Source organism: Bubalus bubalis, chromosome 9, assembly GCF_019923935.1.
Source record: "Bubalus bubalis isolate 160015118507 breed Murrah chromosome 9, NDDB_SH_1, whole genome shotgun sequence".
NCBI classification, from domain to species: Eukaryota; Metazoa; Chordata; class Mammalia; order Artiodactyla; family Bovidae; genus Bubalus; species Bubalus bubalis.
In genome coordinates, this window is record NC_059165.1 from 38,286,406 (window position 1) to 38,302,673 (window position 16,268).

Here is a 16,268-nt window from a genome sequence, read left to right on the forward strand (position 1 = left end):
CAAGTAATACGTGTTCATCATGAATATTTAAGAAAATGCAGATAAGCTGTAAGAGGAAAGCATATCTAATTCATCATCTCATGATGTAGATGACCACTGGTACATTTTGATATATGTGCTTCATTTTTTTCTTTTTTAAAATTTATTTTTATTGAATTATGGTTGAATTACAATGTTGTAATTCAGCAGTTAATTACTGCTGTACAATATAGTGACTCAATCATACATATATACAGTATTTTTCATGTTCTTTTCCATTATGATTTATCACAGGATACTGAATATAATTCCCTATGTTATATTTGTAGGACATGGTTGGTTTTTTTATTCTATACATAAAAGCTTCTGTCTGCTAACCCTAACCTCCCACTCCTTCCCTTTCCCTTGACAGCTTTTTCCTTGACAACCTATATTGTCTATGCCCATTTTTCATGTCCCTGTTTCTGTTTCATAGATAAGTTCATTTCTGTTATATTTTAGATTCCAGATATGTGATATCATATGGTATTTGTCTTTCTCTTTCTTACTTATTTCACTTTCTATCCATGTTGCCACAAATGTAATTATTTCATTCATTTTGATGGCTGAGTAGTATTTCATTGTATATTATGAGCCACATCTTCTTTATCCATTCACCTGTCAATGGATATATAGGTTGTTTCTATGTCTTGACTATTGTGAATAGTGCTACAATGAACATAGAGGGTCATGTATCTTTTTGAATTACAGCTTTGTCTGGATATATGCCCAAGAGTGGGATGGCTGGATCATATGGTAATTCTATTTTTAGTTTTTTGCAAAACCTCCATACTTTCTTCCACAGTGGCTGCAACAACTTACATTCCTACCAACAGTGTAGAGGGGGGCTCCTTTTTCCTCACACCTTCTCCAGCATTTGTTATTTATACTCTTTTTAATGACTGCCATTCTGATTGGTGTGAGGTGGTACATAATTGTACTTTTTATTTGCATTTCTCTAATAACTCCTCATTGCCAAATTCAGGCTTAAACTGAAGAAAGTAGGGAAAACCACTAGACCATTCAGGTATAACCTAAATCAAATCCCTTACAATTATACAGTGGAAGTGAGAAATAGATTTAAGGGACTAGATCTGATAGACAGAGTGCCTGATGAACTATGGATGGAGGTTCATGACATTGTACAGCAGACAGGATCAAGACCATCCCCAAGAAAAAGAAATGCAAAAAAGCAAAATGGCTATCTGGAAAGGCCTTACAAATAGCTGTGAAATGGAGAAGTGAAAAGCAAAGGAGAACAGGAAAGATATACCCATTTGAATGCAGAGTTCCAGAGAATAGCAAGGAGAGCTAAGACAGCCTTCCTCAGTGATCAGTGCAAAAAAAGAGGAAAACAATAGAATGGGAAAGACTAGAGATCTCTTCAAGAAGATTAGAGATATCAAGGGAATATTTCATGCAATAATGGGCACAATAAAGGACAGAAATGGTATAGACCTAACAGAAAAATAAAATATTAAGAAGAGGTGGCAAGAATATATAGAACTATACAAAAAAGATCTTCATGACCCAGATAATCATGATGGTGTGATCACTCACCTAGAGCCAGACATCCTGGAATGTGAAGTCAAGTGGGCCTTAGGAAGCATCCCTACGAACAAAGCTAGTGGAGGTGACGGAATTCCAGTGGAGCTATTTCAAATCCTAAAAGATGATGCTGTGAAAGTGCTGCACTCAATATGCCAGCAAATGGGGAAACTCAGCAGTGGCCACAGGACTGGAAGGGGTCAGTTTTCATTCTAATCTCAAAGAAAGGCAATGCCAAAGAATGTGCAAACTACCACACAGTTGCACTCATCTCACATGCTAGTAAAGTGATGCTCAAAATTCTCCAAGTCAGGCTTCAAGAATACATGAACCGTGAACTTCCTGATATTCAAGCTGGTTTTAGAAAAGGCAGAGGAACCAGAGATCAAATTGCTAACATCTGCTGGATCAGCAAAAAGGCACGAGAGTTCCAGAAAAAAATCTATTTCTGTTTTATTGACTATGTCAAAGCCTTTGACTATGTTCAGTTCAGTTCAGTCACTCAGTCGTGTCTGACTCTGCGACCCCATGAACCACAGCATGCCAGGCCTCCCTATCCATCACCAACTCCCAGAATCCACCCAAATCCATGTCCATTGAGTCAGTGATGCCATCCAACCATCTCATCCTCTGTCATTCCCTTCTCCTCCTGCCCTAAATCTTTCCCAGCATCGGGCTCTTTTCAAAAGAATCAGCTCTTCACATCAGGTGGCCAAATTATTAGAGTTTCAGCTTCAACCTCAGTCCTTCCAATGAACACCCAGGACTGATCTCCTTTAGGATGGACTGGTTGGATCTCCTTGTAGTCCAAGGGACTCTCAAGAGTCTTCTCCAACACCACAGTTCAAAAGCATCAATTCTTTGCCACTCAGCTTTCTTTATAGTCCAACTCTCACATCCATACATGACCACTGGAAAAACCGTAGCCTGACTAGATGGACCTTTGTTGGCAAAGTAATGTCTCTGCTTTTTAGTATGCTGTCTCAGTTGGTCAGAACTTTCCTTCCAAAGAGTAAGCATCTTTTAATTTCATGGCTGCAGTCAACCATCTGCAGTGATTTTGGAGCCCAGAAAAATAAAGTCAGCCACTGTTTCCACTATTTCCCCATCTGTTTGCCATGAAGTGATGGGACCAGATGCCATGATCTTAGTTTTCTGAATGTTGAGCTTTAAGCCAACTTTTTAACTCTCCTCTTTCACTTTCATCAAGAGGCTCTTTAGTTCTTCTTCATTTTCTGCCATAAGGGTGGTGTCATCTACATATCTGAGCTTATTGATGTTTCTCCCTGCAATCTTGATTCCAGCTTGTGCTTCTTCTAGCCCAGCATTTCTCATGATGTACTCTGCATGTAAGTTAAATAAGCAGGGTGACAATATACAGCCTTGACGTACTCCTTTTCCTATTTGGAACCAGTCTGTTGTTCTATGTCCAGTTCTAACTGTTGCTTCCTGACCTGCATACAGGTTTCTCAAGAGGCAGGTCAGGTGGTCTGGTATTCCCATCGCTTGAAGAATTGTCCACAGTTTATTGTGATCCACACAGCCAAAGGCTTTGGCATAGTCAATAAAGCAGAAATACATTTTTTTCTGGAACTTTCTTGCTTTTTCGATGATCCAGTGGATTTGGCAATTTGATCTCTGGTTCCTCTGCCTTTTCTAAAACCAGCTTGAACATCTGGAAGTTGACGATTCACGTATTGCTGAAGTCTGGCTTGGAGAATTTTGAGCATTGCTTTACTAGCATGTGAGATGAGTGCAATTGTGCAGTAGTTTGAGCATTCTTTGGCATTGCCTTTCTTTGGGATTGGAATGAAAACTGACCTTTGACTGTGGTTGGATGGCATCACCGACTCAATGGACATGAGTCTGAGTGAACTCGGGGAGTTGGTGATGGACAGGGAGGCCTGGCATGCTGCAGTCCATGGGGTCACAAAGTCGGACACAACTGAGCGACTGAACTGAATTGAACTGAATAATTAGTGATGTTGAGCATCTTTCCTTTAGCCTATGGGCTATCTGAATTTCTTCTTTAGGGAAATGTCTCTTTGGGTCTTCTGCCCATTTTTTGATTATGTTTTTGTTGTTGACAAGTTGTTGAGCTATTTGTATATATTGAAAGTTAAGCTCTTGTGAGTCATATTGTTTACAAATACCTTCTCCCATTCTGTAGGTAATGTTTTCATTTTGTTTATGGTTTCCTTTGCTTTTCAAACTCTTATAGGTTTGATTAGGTCCAATTTGTTTATTTTTGTTTTTATTTCTATTGTCCTGGGAGAAGACTGACCTAAGAAAACATTGGCATGATTTATATCAGAGAATGTTCTGCCTATGTTCTTTTATTGGAGTTTTATAGTGAAGTCTTTAAACCATTCTGAGTTTACTTTTGTGTATGATGAGAGGGCATGTTCTAACTGCATTGATTTACATGCAGCTGTCCAACTTAGCCAACATCACTTGCTGAAGAGACTGTCTTTTTCCTATTGTATAATCATGCCTCCTTTGTCAAAGATTAATTGACTATAGTGTGTGGGTTTATTTCTGAGCTCTCTATTCTGGTCCATTGATACATATGTATACTTTTGTACCAATACCACTCTGTTTTGATTATTGTAGCTTTGTAGTATTTTCTGAAGTCTGGTGTTATTTTGCCTCCCACTTTGTTCTTTTTCTTCAGGATTGCTTTGGCAATTCTGGGTCATTTATGGTTCCATATGAATTTTAGGATTACTTGTTCTGGCTCTATGCAAAAGGTCATGGGAAATTTGAAGAAAATGCATTAAATCTGTAGATTGCTTTGGGTATTTTGGCCATTTTAACAATATTCTTCCAATCCAAGAGCATTGTAAATCTTTCCATTTCTTTTAATCATCTTCAGTTTCCTTTATTAATGTTTTATATTTCTCAGCAGATAAGTCTTTCATCTCCTTGGTGAGGTTAATTCCTAAGTGTTTTATTTTGGGATTTCAGTTTAAAATTTTTTTTTAACATTCCCTTTCTGATAGTTCATTGTGTTAAGAAATGCAATTGATTTCTGTATGTTGATCTTATATCTTGCCACCTTGCTGAATTTGGCGTATCTGCTTCTAATTTACTATATACATGTGCACTGGCCATTGAGTTATTGTTGTTCAGTTGCTAAGTTATGTCCGACTCTTTGTGACCCTGTGCACTGTGGCATGCCAGACTTGCCTGCCCTTCACCATCTCCCAGAGTTTGCTCAAATTTATGTCCAGTGTATCAGTGATGCTATACAACCCTGTTGTCCTCTTCTCCTCCTGCCTTTAATCTTTCCCAGCATCAGAGTCTTTTCCAATGAGTCAGGACTTCATATCAGGTGGCCAAAGTACTGGAGCTTCTGCTTCAGCATCAATCTTTCCAATGAATATTCAGGGCTGATTTCCTTTAGGAGTGACTGTTTTGATCTCCTTGCTGTCTAAGGGACTCTCAAGAGTCTTCTCCAACACCACAGTTTGAAATTAGGCCATAGAATACCTAATTATTACACGTTTCTTATGCTTCACAGTATGTGATAATTATTTCCATGCCATTTAATATAGTCTACCACAGTTTTTTAAGAAACATAGAATACTTTTCCAGTGGAGGCATCACACATCTTAATATTTGTATAAAGCGGAAAGAAAGAGGGAAATTTGGGGCTCCACATTTATAGCAGGCAGAGCATCCATGAGTCCCTGAACCTGTCATAGTATCATTTTCCTCTTCTATGAAAGAGGACTGGTGATGGCAGTTATTCCCTGGGGTGGTTTAAAGGATAAAATAGAATAATGTAAGTGGAGAAGTTGGCTGCATAGTGTTCAACAAATGTTAATTTATTTTTACATTTAAAGAGGGAATGAATAGAAGAAGAAGAGAAATGAAACATGAGCAGAGTAAAAAGGAGGAAAGAAAAAAGGCGTTGTGGGGAGAGATGCCTTGTCCATAAACAGGAAGGGTTTATCAGTTGAAGGTGAGCTGGGAGATGGAGGGCAGCCCTGAGAGAGGAGAGGTCGATGTCTGTGTGGGAAATGATGGGTTTTCTACAGGAGCTGCTGGTCTGTTGTCTGAACTCCTCACTGCTTTAGGCAAAAACAAAGCACAGTAATGGCACAGCTTGCTTCTTGTCTGGGCTGGAAGGTTTCCCTCTGAATGCTGGTGCATGTGACGGTCCTGATTTTACTCCCCCAAGGTGCCTTTTTGAAGATAGAGGTGAGGCCTGGATAGCAACCACTGTGCCACAAGGGCTGTTCTGTCTCTCTTGCATCTGCAAAAGGGACCCCCACCAGTATCCCATCCCCACATTCCCAGAACAAATGGGATGTATTAGCTATATCTTCAGAAATGTAGATTCTGAAACTAATCAGCCTGAGAAAATTCATGATGCTGTTTTGTTGTGAGATTATTGTTATTTTCTCTCTAATCTTGTTAATGTTTTGAGTAGCCTTCAGTTCAGTTCAGTCACTCAGTCATGTCCGACTCTTTGCAACTCCATGAATCGCAGCACGCCAGGCCTCCCTGTCCATCACCAACTCCCAGAGTTCACCCAAACTCATGTCCATCGAGTTGGTGATGCCATCCAGCTATCTCATCCTCTGTCGTCCCCTTCTCCTCCTGCCCCCAATCCCTCCCAGCATCAGGGTCTTTTCAAATGAGTCAACTCTTCACATGAGGTGGCCAAAGTACTGGAGTTTCAACTTTAGCATCAGTCCTTTCAATGAACACCCAGGACTGATCTCCTTTAGGATGGACTGGTTGGATCTCCTTGTAGTCCAAGGGACTCTCAAGAGTCTTCTCCACAACCACAGTTCAAAAGCATCAATTCTTCGGTGCTCAGCTTTCTTCACAGTCCAACTCTCACATCCATACATGATCACTGGAAAAACCATAGCCTTGACCAGATGGATATTTGTTGGCAAAGTAATGTCTCTGCTTTTAAATATGCTATCTAGGTTGGTCGTAACTTTCCTTCCAAGGAATAAGCGTCTTTAAATTTCATGGCTGCAGTCTCCATCTGCAGTGATTTTGGAGTCCGAAAAAATAGTCTGACACTGTTTCCACTGTTTCCCCGTCTATTTCCCATGAGTAGCCTTACTGAGGTATAATTGCCATACAATAAACTGCACATATTTGAAACATTAGATGCAGGTTATGGCACATGGATGTACCTGTGAAACCATCACCACAGTCGCTTCAATGAACACATGTATCACCACAGGTTTTTTGTGCCCTGTTGTAGTTCTTCCCACCACCCTTGCCCCTAAAAGCCTTCTACATGACTATAGTGTTTTTCCATATTCTTATTTCCAGTAATTATAGACAATTTGATATTATCAAATCCTTGTGGTTCTGTTTGCTTGGGAGTGGGAGCTCACGATATTTTTCTCAGTATCCCTCGAAACACTCTGATGTCATCTCCCCCCCACCCTGCCCTCATGTCAAAGCTGCTTCAGTGAAGGCAGATGCATCTCTCTGTATATGTCACTGCAATTGGGAATGATTTTTAAAATTGACCCTTACTATCACTTTTGATCTCTTTATGGAATTGGAAATAAGGCTCACTAGAGATGATTTGGGCACCAGGATGGAGGAGAAATTATGGTTTCATTCATTCAACGAAAGAGAGGCTTCTCTGTCTCGGTGCTTTGTGTGTGAAGTAAAGGGCAATCTGACCAGGCTCCTTGACTCATGAAGCTCACAGCTTAGTAGGGGGCACTGATCACCTCTAGGTAAACAAATATTGAAGGAAAATGGAAAGCACGCAGTGACAAAAAAAATTTGTGATTTTGTTTCTATTTTTAACATCATGTATAAGGAATGAAAGGGAGTTAAGGGAGTTAAGGGAGTTGATAGCAGTTTCTTACCCAAAAGTTTGGGGAAGCCTAGGAGATAAAGTTGAAGGCTGCATCGTCAGCAGATGCTAAGGACCCAAAGCAGGAAAGAAGCTGAAGCCTCAGAAGAACAGCTACCCTACAAGGCTAGAGCAAGTCTTGAGGCCCACTAGGTTTGAGCTTGAGAAAAATGAAGAGATTTCAGAGAATAAGCAAAGTGAGAAGTCATAGGAAATTCTCAGAGGAAAGTGAAAGTGTTAGTCGCTCAGTCGTATCTGATTCTTTTGCAACTCCATGGACTGTAGCCTGCCAGGTTCCTCTGTCCATGGGATTTCCCAGGCAAGAATACCAGTGTGGATAGCCATTTCCTTACCCAGGGGATCTTCCCAACCCAGGGATTGAACCCAGGTTTCCTATCAATCAGGCATATTCTTTACTGTCTGAGTCACCAGGAAAGCCCAGGAGCACATTTAACTGTTTCAAGATTATGGCTTCTCACTAAAGAACTCATAAATGAAGAAAATATCAACCTTATGATTAAAACAAATAATCAGGAATCATTATAAAAATGATATTTTAAATAATTATAATAATGAAATTCTCTCTCTACTATGGCACCTTAGCTTGGATAAAAATAACAAATGAGTATTTTATAATGATTCATGCTGTCTGCTAGGCACAACTCCAAGCTTTTGACCTATAGTTCTCATTTACCTCAATAAAACAAGTATCATTCCTATTTTATAAATGAGAAAATTGACTCAGAGGTTTAATAATTTTCCCAAGTTTTTAAAACTTGAAGACTAACTTACCAAGGTAAATGAATAGGGTGAAGAGAAATGTCATTTTATGTTGAAACTCATCTGTAACTTTTTTGCTGCAAGGGCACATTTCAACCTGTTCCCTAGGCTGCACAGAGGCTGATGGCTTTTAGAAAGACAAATAGGTCATGTCCTGAAAGGAGGTCTTAGCTTCAGGAGTAAGATTCTCTTATCAGCTGAACACTCTGGCCCCTTGATTCTGACGACCCTGTTGTTGTTGAGTCGCTAAGTTGTGTCCAACTCTTTTGCGACCCACGTGACTGTAGCCTGCCAGACTTCTCTGTCTGTCCATAGGATTTTCCAGGCAAGAATATGGGAGTGAGTTGCCATTTCCTTCTCCAGGGGACTTTCCTGACCCAGAGATTAAACCCACATCTCCAGTATTGGCAGGCAGGTTCTTTACCACTGAGCCATTATGGAAGCCCTCCTGACCACCCTAGCAAGAGATTAAATGGTAAGAGGTCAAAGGGTAGGGGAAGGTTTCTTCAATGAGGAATGTTGAAAATCTGGAGTCAGCTACAGGATAACGCACTTGCTGAGAACATTGTGCTGGTGTCCAGGGACCAGGATTCTGCTGCAGTGCTCTTATCTCACCACGAGACCTAAAAGTGTCTCCATCTCTCTGATTCTCCATCCTGTTAGGGAAGTAAATAATGAACTTGACCTAGATGATTTATCCCTACCCTAGTCTTCCTACAGAAAATTTTGTCTAATGTGCTAATAGCAACGGATTTATTTGAGCCATTGTGACAAACGGTTACTGTGTTAGGAGTATTAAAACCACTCAATGAATTCAGCAACACTTTTAATAGGATCCATATCTCATTGTTCCCAGGAACACCCATGTCTCAAAATAATGTGTATTTGTGTGTATATATATATGTGTGTGTGTGTGTACACACATATACATGTATATATACATACACATATATATATAAATCTGATATTTATTCACTCTAATGATAATGTTTAGTTCTCATCAATTTTTAAACCCCTGGCACTAATTCCATGACTTCATGAGTTAGGAGCTGCTGGAATGAAAAAAACATAAAAGATCATAATCTTAGGAACAAGGGAAAACAAAGCTGATTATAGAAGAGGAAATGAAATGACTTCACAGCCTGGTTGATTGAACTGCGTACTTCTCACCCCTCACCTGTGCTTCCTGATCCCAGACAGGTGATTATACTTAATACCCTGGCCTCCTACGAGAACAGCCCCCCAGATTGAGGAAGCAGATTGCCTTATTCCCCTTGTCAGATGAAAGATTATTTCCCCAGCATGCAGATCCTGGGCTGGTTTCTAAAATGGCTCACAAAATGAGGAAAATTCAAAGAAGCTGTCTGGGTGTTGGGAGATTTCTGTTGGCTTCTTAATGAAGGTTATCTGAGACAAAACTTCTGGATCTTTGAAGCGGAGAAACCCAATTGTAGAAACTGGTATTGCCCTCTCCCTTGCCTCTGCTGTGTTTGTTTCTCTAACAAATTCCTTTGTCAAAAGCACTGATTTTCTGTTCTCCAAGTTCATTAATTTCTCAGCATTAATATGTTTACCTTATCCTCTAATTAGGTGCCACCTCTCACATATTTATGGTAGTGAAATGCCCATGAGCAGGGGTTGCCCCTTTCTGTACACAGGGGCCAGTCCCCACTTGTGATCTGTGCTCCCACTGTATGCTTGAGCAGTGCGGTACCACTCATCAAGGGTGACTCACCAAAAGTTCCTTTGCCCACAGGCTTTTATTAAATACACTAAACAAATATTGGAGCAACTGCTGCATTCCAGGTACTATCCTAGATACCTAGGAGTTTTGCAGAAAACACAGGACAAAAATCTCTGTCTTCTAACCCAAGTAAATTGTATCATAGGTTAGCAGTCAGTAGATGCCTAGGAGGGAGAAGCAGAGAGTGGAGTGACAGAGGCTGGGAGAGTTTGAGCATGGCAATGGAGTGGGGTGTATTTGTAAACAGGGTGTTGAGAAGTTGACTTTCTTTCTTGTATAATTTCATTTATTTATTTATGGATGTGCTGGGACTTCATTGCGGCATGGGCTACTCTCTGGTTGGAGTGAACAGGCTTCTCTCATTGCAGTGGCTTTTGTCGATGCTCAGAGAACAGGCTCTAGGGCTTGAGGCTTCAGTAGTTGTGGCTCAAGACAGGCTCAGTAGTTGTGGCACACAGGCTCTGCAGCATGTGGGGTCTTCCCAGATCAGGGATCAAACCCATGTCTCCTGCATCAGCAGGCAGATTCTTACCACTGAGCCACCGGGGAAACCCAAGAAGTTGATTCTTAATAGGGACTTGTATCAGGAAAGACTTAGCCATGCACATATTTGAGAGAAAAGAAATCCAGACATAGGATAGTGAGCAAAGATCGTTAAAAGGATGCATGACTGGTACATCCATTCAAAAAACAGTAAGGAGGCGATGTGGCTGAAGTTATAGGAACAAGGGGATCACAGTGAGGTTGAATTCAGAAAAGGATTGGAGGCAGGTGATGTGAGTCCTTGGTGGCCTCTGTAAGGAGTTGGGTTTTAGAGTGAAAGGGGCCAATGCTGAGCTTAGATCAGAGGAGCTATGAAATCTCACTTTTGTTTTGTTCATTACATTTCTACAATGTATTTCCATTCACCAAATAGTTTTAACACCAGTTGAAAATTCTTGCCTGAATCAATTACATGAGAGCTTGCAGACACGTTTTCTAATTTTGTCACTCATTCTATGCTTATCAGCTGACATTTGTTTGTGAAATATAGCTTTCTCATCAATTCTAGGTATTTGATTGCACAGGAATAAATTTCCTGCTGAAAAGTAAAAATAAACACTTAAATCATTCCCTTTAAGGGCATATGTTCAAGGGAAGCTTTAGAAAAAACAATTAGCCTCTCAAATTGAGACAAATGTGGCTTGTGCAACAGAAGGACGCCCACACTGTTTCCCTCTTATGTTGTCCTTACTTACTGGGATGAAATTCCAGCAGGGAGCCATTCCTTGAGTTTGCTGTCATCTTTTGGAGTCTCCTTTTGGATGTGCACCTATTTTATCAGGGAGGAAAAGAATGACCCTGGAGGAGGGGGCGTTACTAACTCGCCTAAATTTGTTGGTCAGATGAGCTAATTGTTGTGTCCAGATCCTAAAGAGCAGCTGAGATTTTTCATGTCCCTGCTCCATGACCTGCATTATTTAGTTAACTCCAAATGGCTTCACAGAGTTTTTAAGGCTCTGTGAAATCTGTGCCCAGATGGTCTTAACTCCTTGATTCTTGTTCTCTCTTTGTCCTTTCTCCCCACTTCTTTCTCTCTCCTCTCTCTCTCAAACACATGCACACACACACACACACACACACACACACACAAACATACACATCCCTACATTGTAAACATTATTATAGCCCCTCTAAACTACCCATCACCCCTCCCCCAAAAAACTGTTCTATCCCATCTCAAGATTTTGTCTGGGGTGTAATCTTCCCTTGAGACATCCTTCTCCAGAGTTACCTACACCTGTTGAATTTCATCCTTCAAAGCTTTCAACAAATGCTCCTTCCCTGATCTCCACCCTAAGCAATCCCCAAACTGATTCCTCTTTCTCTGTGCACCCCACACCCCTTTGCCATATCCCCCTCCCTCTTTGTTTCTCAGGATCTCAGTTGTATAAATGTTACTAATGTTCATGGCAAATCAGCCTCAGGTCTACAAATGTCTTTACAAATGAGGTTGTTTTAAAATTTCTCCCAGTGAAAAAGTTGTCTGGTTCATGGTAAGCACTCAAATATTCATGGAGAAGAATTTAAACAGCAGCCATAGCAATTTTCAAATGTCTATTTTCATTCATCATTTCAATTGCTCAGTCGTGTCCGACTCTTTGCGACCCCATGGACAGCAGCACGCCAGGCTTCCCTGTTCATCACCAACTCCCCGAGCTTGCTCAAATTCAAGTCCATAGAGTCAGTGATGCCATCCAAACATCTCATCCTCTGTCATCCGCTTCTCCTCCTGCCTTCAGTCTTGCCCAGCATCAGGGTCTTTTCCAGTGAGTCAGTTCTTCTCATCAGGTGGACAAAGTATTGGAGCTTCAGCTTCAGCGTCAGTCCTTCCAATGAATATTCAGGACTGATTTCCTTTAGGATAGATTGGCTGGATCTCCTTGCAGACCAAGGGACTGTCAAGAGTCTTCTCCAACACCACAGTTCAAAAGCATCAATTCTTTGGTGCTCAGCTTTCTTTATAGTCCAACTCTCACATCCATACATGACCACTGGAAAAACCATAGCTTTGACTAGACAGACCTTTGTTAGCAAAGAAATGTATCTGCTTTTTAATATGCTGTCTAGGTTACTGAGCATCTATTGTGTCTCAAATAATGGGTACCATGGGACAACAAAAGTGAATCAGGAAATAGATCCTACCTTTGGGCAGAGTCCAGTTTAGGAGAGAGGGAACATATATGTAAAGTTCTATATTACAAAGGAAAGTGAAGAGAAAGTGTTAGTCACTCAGTCGTGTCTGATTCTTTCAACCTCTTCGACTGTAGCCACCAGGCTCCTCGGTCTATGGCATTCTCCAGGCAAAAATACTGCAGTGGGTTGCCATGCCCTTCTCCATGGGAACTTCCCAACCCAAGGATCAAACCCTGGTCTCCCACATTGCAGGCATATTCTTTACTGTATGAGCTACCAGAGAAGCCCCATATTATGAAAGAAGATGTGTTGAAAACTATAGAGAGTCAAGAACAGTAGGTTTAATTCACTCATATTTCTCTTTGCTCTGCAACAGATGTTTTTCTCCAACAGCCTATGAATCTTCCCATCAACTAGGATGAAAACAACTTCCACACAGACACCAGGGAGTTGCTCTTGTTCCCCCAGAAGAGCTTTCAGTGTCACACTGATGGACTTCCTGAGCAGAGAACGAAGACATGGCATGTTTTCTCTCTCTCATTAATTCAGGCTGGATTCCCTCTCAGATGGACTTTTATCACTTTCCTTTCCACCAACAACTGGGATTTTATTTTCATGATTCCTGTAAATTAGGATCAATACGCTTAAATCCGAGATACAGCTAAGGTGACCATCAGCTTCAGTCTCCTCTGATTGCCTGAAAAGTCATTTCTGGGTCCATCTGGGATTATCAGGCAGTCCTCCAATGAATCTAGAGAGAAGACAAACAATCGCTAAGGAGTGTTTTCTCTAATTTCCTGCCTATTCAGACTCCATGTTTCCCATCTGGGCCATGCATAGTGCTATCTTCCTTGTTAGAATCACAGTGTACCCCTTGAATCAACTCTCCTTATTAAAACAGGAGAGCTAAGAACAATTAGAGCTTTGCAAATTCTCCCTCTTAGTCCCTCTGTTTTCTATGTTAACTTATTCATTCACTTATGTATTCATTTATTCAACAAATACTGATTAATCACCTCCCTTTTTATATACTCTGCCTATTCCCAAAAGGATCAGAGGTGGCTTTTGGGATCAAACATAATGCAAACCAGGTAAGCCAGGATGAAAATAGAAAGGAAGTAGGAGGGCTTGCCACCAGCTCCTAAGGTGGCTGGAATTTAGGCCTTGCTCTATTCCAACAAAAAAGAGATCTGTTGGATTTCCATGTTTTTGCTTTCTGCCCAACTAAAACATGCCAACTGGGTGTGGAGGACACCTTTTTCCTGCAACTGAATGCATTTATTGAGCATCCAGTGGAATGTTTTGTTCCTCTATGCAAATGCCTTCAGGTAAAAGAAAGAATCATTAGTTCCCAAATTTTAGTTATTTGCATGCTATCTTTCAAATGTTTGTCTAGCTTCATGACTATTACTTATTTCATAGTTTCTTTTTTTAATTGACTTTTAAATTTCTTTTTAAAACACTTTTAAAATTTTTAAAAGGGAATATTTATGTCAAATACCATAGTTAGATAATAATGTTAAACGTAATTAAAAATAGCATCACATTCTAAATAAACAAAACTAAAACTCAGAACTATGGTATCTTCCTCTGCATTACGAGGGAGATTAGGATGTATTAATGATTAAAATCACACTAGCACCAGATTGATAGCCAGTTCTTTTGATTATTCAATACAAAATGAAACTAAAAAAGTATAATCTCAATGTGAACATCAATGTCACATTACCACTCTGAAGTAGCATCCTCACTTTGCTCAAAACCCTTTTTAAGCATCATCCCCCAACCATGGAAAACATTGGTCAATTAACTGAAGCTGAAATTTGTGTGGGAGAGATTTTTTGGTACCTGGAAGACATGAAAGCTCTTGGTTCGTGTTCATATTAGGTTGACTTTTTTTTTAAAAGTAAAACATCAAGTCCCATAAAAGTAGAACCTCAAGCTACCCACACCTACACCCTTTGTTATCAACAAAGAATTGTTGCAATATAGTTGGCCCCGGAATAAAGCATGTGTATCTCTGGGAGGAATTAATAATTCTGATGAAGTTAGGGTTTTGGAAGACTTGCTTAGGTTCAGCAACAGTGAATTACACTTACTTAGTAATATAAGGCTGCTTATAAACAATATTCTAGAAAGAAAAAGGAACTATTAGTAAATTTGAAAGTCTTATGAAATCAGCTATGTTTCCATTCCCTGATTAGATGTCCTAGAATCAATGTGCTTGACTTGGATCTTAATTTCTTTCTCTCATACTCTGAAGTACTCATGTGACTTCTTTCATATGACTGGGCTTCCCTGGTGGCTCAGTAGGTGAAGAATATGCTTGCAATGCAAGAGATCTGGATTCAGTCCCTGGTTCAGGAAGATCTTCTGGTGAAGGGAATGGCTACCCACTCCAGTATTCTTACCTGGAGAATTTCATGAACAGAGAAGCCTGATGGGCTACAGTCCATGGGTTACAGATATGAATATCAGTAAGCAGAATCATCTACGTGGTAGATAAGAAAACTACAAGAAGTGCCAGTGACATTCAACATGTATACCCGCAATGACACCTATTTTAATGAGTATCTAGTTAGGTTTTGTCTACTTTGACAGGTTGGATGGTTTGCTCTACCATTTCAGAAGAAGTACTTTCTCTTCTGTCTTGCTACAGGTTTAATTGTGTCTCCCCCAAATTCATGTGTGAGGTCCTAATGCCCAGTACCTCAGGATGTGACCTCATTTGGGAATAGTCATGCAGATGTAATGAAGCTTTGATGAGGTCGTTCTGAAGTAGGTGAGCTCCCAAGCCGATAAAACATGCTGTTATACAAAGTTGAGATATGTGTGTAGAGACATGCAGAGAAGGAGAATGCCATGTGAACATGTGGGCAGGGATCTAGGTGATGGATCTATAGGCCAAGGCACATCCAGATTTGCAGCAAAACACTGAAGCTATGAAAGGGGCATGAACCAGATTCTTTCCTCACAGCCCTCAGAAAGGACCAACCCCACTAACAGCCTGATCCAGGCTTTTAGCCTCCAGAACTGTGGGACTATGAAGTTCTATTGTTTAAGCCACCCACTTGCAGTACTTTGTTATAGCAGCCCTAGCAAATTCAAAACTCTCTCTTTTTCCAATCTCATTGCAGGAGTGAAGGCTTGGAAACAGCATCACTTTACTTTCTAAAAACTACTGTTCCTTGCTGAAATAACAAACCTCACCCCCTATTATTTGATATATCACATGCACAAATGTACACTCAGAAGAGTCTTCTGGCAATTTGAAGAAAATATGGTCTTTCTATTAAAGAAGTTGCCATTGATTTGGGTATAGTTATTTTTACTGATGAGTTAATGACAATTTTATATGATTTCAGGGACAAGTAAAAGGTTTGTCTCTTTAATATCTTCCTCTCACTAATCCTTTTTAAGTTGCTTTTCCCATTCTAGTATTCTATGATTTACTGCATTTGTAGCAGTTTTTGTTTTGCCTTGATGTTGCTTCCCAGTTCTATACCAGTTATTTGCAGGAGGTGTTTATGAAGGAGGTGCTAGGAAAAATTTTAAATGGAAGGTTTTGTGAGTAGGCTTGTTCAGACTTTTTTTAATTGGAAAAAGAGGCAATTATACAACTATTTTCTGTCCCACAGGCACTGTTTCCTTGAAATT

General features: G+C 40.2%; 1 protein-coding gene across 5 annotated transcripts in view; it reads left to right on the forward strand.

Annotated features, from left to right (window-relative positions):
* The window catches only part of ATP10B (ATPase phospholipid transporting 10B (putative)), a 392,801-nt gene that overhangs the window by 41,759 nt on the left and 334,774 nt on the right, over window positions 1-16,268 (forward strand). The window lies entirely within an intron of this gene.